This window comes from Galeopterus variegatus, unplaced genomic scaffold, assembly GCF_000696425.1.
Source record: "Galeopterus variegatus unplaced genomic scaffold, G_variegatus-3.0.2 Scaffold540, whole genome shotgun sequence".
Lineage (NCBI taxonomy): Eukaryota > Metazoa > Chordata > Mammalia > Dermoptera > Cynocephalidae > Galeopterus > Galeopterus variegatus.
Genome location: NW_007726651.1, coordinates 463,634 through 469,481, shown reverse-complemented (window position 1 = coordinate 469,481; position 5,848 = coordinate 463,634).

Here is a 5,848-nt window from a genome sequence, read left to right as displayed (position 1 = left end):
TTCCCCTTCAAGAACGAATCAGTTTTTGTATGATAGTTCCCAACATAATTTTGATCTAATTTAGGTTTTTGTTTATAATTTTATAATTCTGTGAAGCCTATCAAGTAAGGCATCTAAACTACATTTTAAGATGTACTTTACATATAGCTTTATTGATACTATTAGCTGTTACTTTGGTGGTTTATTTTAGGTATCAGCTTGACTGGGATAATTGGTGCTCAGATACCTGATAAAGCATTATTTCTAGGTATGTCTGTGAAGGTGTGCCTGGAAGAGATTAGCATTTGAATCAATAAACTGAGTAAAGAAGATCACCCTCACCAATGTGGGCGGGCATCATCCAATCCATTGAGGGCTGGCATAGAACAAAAAGGTGGAGAAAGGGCAAGTTTATGCTTTGCTTGAGCTGGACGTTCATCTTCTCCTGCTCACAGACTTGATGCTCCTTCAAACTTGGGCTGGAACTACACCCCAAGCTTTCCTGGGCCTCCAGATTGCAGACAGCAGATCGCGGGACTTCTCAGCCTCCATAATCATGTGAACCAATTACCTCATAATATATCTCTATCTATCTATCTATCTATCTATCTATCTATCTGTCTGTCTGTCTGTCTGTCTGTCTGTCTGTCTGTCTGTCTGTCTGTCTGTCTGTCTGTCTGTCTGTCTGTCTGTCTGTCTGTCTGTCTGTCTGTCTGTCTGTCTGTCTGTCTGTCTGTCTGTCTGTCTGTCTGTCTGTCTGTCTGTCTGTCTGTCTGTCTGTCTGTCTGTCTGTCTGTCTGTCTGTCTGTCTGTCTGTCTGTCTGTCTGTCTGTCTGTCTGTCTGTCTGTCTGTCTGTCTGTCTGTCTGTCTGTCTGTCTGTCTGTCTGTCTGTCTGTCTGTCTGTCTGTCTGTCTGTCTGTCTGTCTGTCTGTCTGTCTGTCTGTCTGTCTGTCTGTCTGTCTGTCTGTCTGTCTGTCTGTCTGTCTGTCTGTCTGTCTGTCTGTCTGTCTGTCTGTCTGTCTGTCTGTCTGTCTGTCTGTCTGTCTGTTTTTCTGTCTATTTATCTATCTATTCTATTGGTTCTACTTCTCTGAAGACCTCTGACTAATACAATTAGCCATAAAAGGTAATGTTGTACAGTCAAGGAATACAGAAAATTATCAAGAAGAAAATATAAATCACTCAAGAGCCTCTCGCCATGGGTAGCATTAATATTTTACTGCACAGCCTTCAGATACATGTATATATGTATGAAATATCTGTAAAAATGCTTAAAACTATCCTGTGACTTACAATTTCATGCAACTACACATAGTGGAAATCTTGTTATCTCAGTAAATAGACTGAGATAGCTGTTAAGAGCTACAAAATATTCATTTGTATGAATATATCAAATATTATTTCATTTGTGACAAGCATTTAGTTTTTTAAAATTTTTGTTTCTAAAAACTTCATTCGGATGAACAATGTTAAACACACACACACATCTCTCCATATACAATCATCTATCTCTGCATGGATTTCTTGAAGTTGCAAAGTAAAAGGTCTTACACCTTCCACGGTTTGGTTCTTATTGATATGTAATGCTGAGTACCCTCTAAATTGTTCTGTGCATCCCACCACAAGAACCCAATTTCCACACCTTTAATGACAATCTTTTTATTGTAAATTGACAAATTATAGTTGTGTATGTTTAGGGGGTACAAAGGGATGTTATGATTTATGAACACAATGTGTAATAATTGCATCAAGCTGATTAACATGTCCATTGCCTCACTTTTCATTTTTTGTTGTTAGTATCTGAAATTTACTCTTGTAACAATTTTTAAATGTAAAATATGCCATTATTAACTATATTCACTGCAAAGTGTAATGGATCTGAGGGAAAAAAACAAAAAAAAACAACATTCTTTTTGTCTAACTGAGGCTTTGTCTCACAATTTAATTTTCAGTTTTTAACCTCTACTAAAGTTGCATATTTTTCTTGCAAGCAGTGATCTTTTGTATTTCTTTTGTAAATTGTGTAATTAAATCCTTTGCCCATTGTTTATTGAGTTATTTCTCTTTACTTTATATTATTTCTTGAGAAGTTTCTGTGTGTTAGGAAATGTAATCCTTCTTTTATATTCATTGCAAATAATATCTCAAAATATTTGTATTTTAGGGGCCGGCCCGGTGGCGCACTGGAGAGTACGCCACTTGGGAAGTGCGGTGGCGCTCCCGGCGAGGGTTCGGATCCCATGTGGAGACCGGTTCCTGCTCACTGGCTGAGCACGGTGCGGGCGCAACACTGAGGTACTGGACCGGGACCGGCAATGGGATTGCAACCCTCGGTGTTGCACCCGCACCTCGCTCAGTCCGTGAGCGGGAACCAGTCTCCACATGGGATCCGAACCCTCGGCGGGAGCGCCGCCACACTCCCAAGCGGCGCACTGTAGCAGTGTGCCACCGGGCCGGCCCCCCATGGTCCTTCTTTTAAGGCCATTTGCCTACTTAAGCAAAGACAATTTCATCTATTTAATTTTCGTAAGTTCTTGAACACTTTTCTATGTTTATCAGATTCTTTTCCCTCACGAAGGTTATTTTTGCATTTTTAAAAATTTTTTAATTGTACATATTTGTGGGGTACAGTGTGTTGTTTCAGTACATGTATATATTGTATGATGATTTACTTAGGGTAGATAGCATATCCATCACCTAAACAATTATCTTTTCTTTGTGGTGATTACAGTCAAGATTCTCTTTTCTAGATACTTAGAAATATCTAATAAATATTATTAGCTATAGTCAGCCTAGAACTCCAGAGCTTATTCCTTCTACGTACCTGTAACTTTGCACCCATTAGTCCACCCCTCCCCCTCCCTGCCCTGAGCCCCTTCCTCTCCCAGCCTCTGGTAACCATTATTCTACTCTCTACTTTTTCTTTTTCTTTTTTGGTCATAAAATATATATAACATAGATTTGCCATTTTAACCATTTTTAAACACACAATTCTGTGGACTTAATTACATTCACAATGCTGGGTGACCATCACCTCTATCTATTTCCAAAACTTTTTCATCACCCCCAACACAAACTCTGTATCTGTTAAGCAACAACTTCCTTTATTCCTTCCCCCAGTTTCTGGCAACCTCTAGTCTACTTCTGTCTCCGACATTTTTTTCTTTTTCCTTTTTCTTAATTGGCCATGATAATTATATATATATATATATTTATGAAGTACAATGTGACATTTGGGTGCATCTATATAGTGTGCAATGACCATATCGGGGTAATTAGTGTGCTCTTTTGCTCCATTCAGATGCTCTCCACACATTCTTTGCAGTCTCTTTTCTGAGCATCAGATGATTGTAGGTTTTTGAATTGAAAGGCAGTTCTAATTCCTGTTTACAGTGTCTCTCCCCAGTTGCCGTTCAATATTTCCAGTGTAAATTAATGATAGTGTATGCTGAAATCTCAAGCTCTTCCTGCTAATTTTCCATGTTGTAGGCATTTACATAGGCATTTGGGGGAAGTTCTGGGTTTTCCCCAAAGCATTTCCCACTTACCATAACTGCCTAACTCATAGCAGAGTGCAGGATTTCCCCCAGATCAATCCGCTTATTTCAGCCCCATATTAACTCATCTTCATTAAATCTCCTTTTGCCTGTGCAGCAAGCAGCCGTCCCTCAGAGTCCTGGTCTTCACCAGGTGTCTCTCCTCTTTTACTCAGGAGGACTTTCCCATGAAAACCATGCCACCAGCAAAAACATACAACTTCTCTGTGAGAGCACTGAACAGATGAAGGCCAAACGGGCCTTTGTCTTTAGGATGCATTTGTTTACTTATGCTTCAGGTTAGGAGAATTTGTGATGTCCTTATTCTTACTTACACAGTCCTGAAGTTAAATCATCTGGGTTTGGCGAAAGAGGCTTGGTCATTATAGATTTGTAGGTGATGGAATTAGTGTCTGTGATTGTACATGCTGGAGGGTATGTAATAAGTTCTGGCTGGTTTTAGCATAGTTAGCTCAGGGCTTGGGGCCTTCTGAGATGGTATGACATTGAAAAGTAGAGAGGTAGGGTACACTTAGAGATGGCACAGCAAAAACCAGCCAAGGTTTTTCCCCAAAGCTGTTTTCAGTTCCATTCCAGCCTCGCAGAAATACATGGCCAAGGCCAAAATTAAATCATGGAATATCAGTTAGGAGGGCTCAAAGAGATCATCTTGGCAACCATTATCATCTTATGAAAAATAGAACTGAAGCTTAGGAAGATAAATTGAATGACTTGCCCAAGGTTGGAGAGGGAATCATGACCAAAAACAGGTCTTCTGGCTCTTGTATCTACCAAACCAAAACAATCCATCTCTGGTGAGTGACACTCTCCAGCTACCAAACCTTCTACCTAAGCACAGAAGGCCAAAGTGTCACCAAAGCATCTCATTTTATGGAGGAAGAGTTTAAAATCAACTCAGCGTGGTGGACTGCCACTCTCCAATTAATTTCAGGAGACTTCCCATATAACTTGCTCTGTCTGGGGTCTCATCAGTTGCGATCCTAGTTTCCCTCACCATGGTCGTGAGGAGAATGGAATGAGACATGGATCTGTGGGATAATCTAAAGTCTATGGAGACAAAAGGAATGGTGAGTGTAGACTAAGATGAAAAATAGACTTCAACCTCACCATGGTCGTGAGGAGAATGGAATGAGACATGGATCTGTGGGATAATCTAAAGTCTACGGAGACAAAAGGAATGGTGAGTGTAGACTAAGATGAAAAATAGACTTCAAAGGAGAATTGATCACGGACCCTGGTGTCCTCAGGAGGCCCCAATATGAAGCCTCAGTCCCATCTTAACCCTTGACCAGCCTCAGTCCTTAAAGTAGTTGGCCTTTTGTCTATGAGAAGACAACAGGCCTGGATCTTTAAGGGAAGAAATAAACTGTAAGTCGTTCTCCAGGTTTTCTGCAGCTATGTCTTGTATTTGACAATCTTACGCTCACCGACCTGACAGTCTGCTTTCACTAATCCATATGCATATAAGGTGTATATTACCCCCATGTCTATGAGAGTCTCACTTAGCCAACGACATCTGTCTTTGAACTGTCACGAAATGCTAGAATGATTCTTTTTCTTTTGTGGTGTCAATTCCTCTTTCTGTCATTATTAACCTTGTTAAATACCCTCGCCCCTCCCCTTCTGAAAGGCATGAACTGAGTGCTAAGTTTCAAACATACCCCCTTAACACATCGAGATGGGGGAAAGCACATCTAGCTATCTACTTAATCAAACATCTACTTTCACTCCATCAACGGGGAGTAGGTCCTTTGTACATTTAACAAATTCAAGCAATTTAGCGACTGGGTTAAAGTCTATGTAAAGTACTTCAACAACATGGGAAATGAAGACACTGGTCTTCTGTCTGAGAATTGGTTAATGGAAGACGTGAAGTCTCAGAGCGCGCACAACACTGGGTTCTTACAGAGCTGCCTAATGCACTGCTGGGAAAACCTGGAGAAGTTTTCCATCACGGGGGGAGGTGGGTTGACAGTTTTCGCCTTTTCTGTCAGTTCCACTGTGGGAGGCTCCTAAATTTATTATACCTAGGAAATGATTCAAGTGCAAACCTATTTCGAAAGAAGCAAAGAAGCAGAGCTTGGAGTACACCCATCTACAGGTATTGTTGGTTCCTACTGCAAGGGTGCAGAGGCCGAGTCTAGGCAGCCCATGAGTGATGACCACGGCACATCATCTCTATCTAACTCGATCAAGGTGAAACAGAGGAAGAAACCGGTCCCATCTGCCTCTCTACATCAATCAGCTTGCCAAGCCATACCTAAAAAGAGGAAAATTGTTCTGAGAATAAAACAGAGTTGTCACAGTGCGG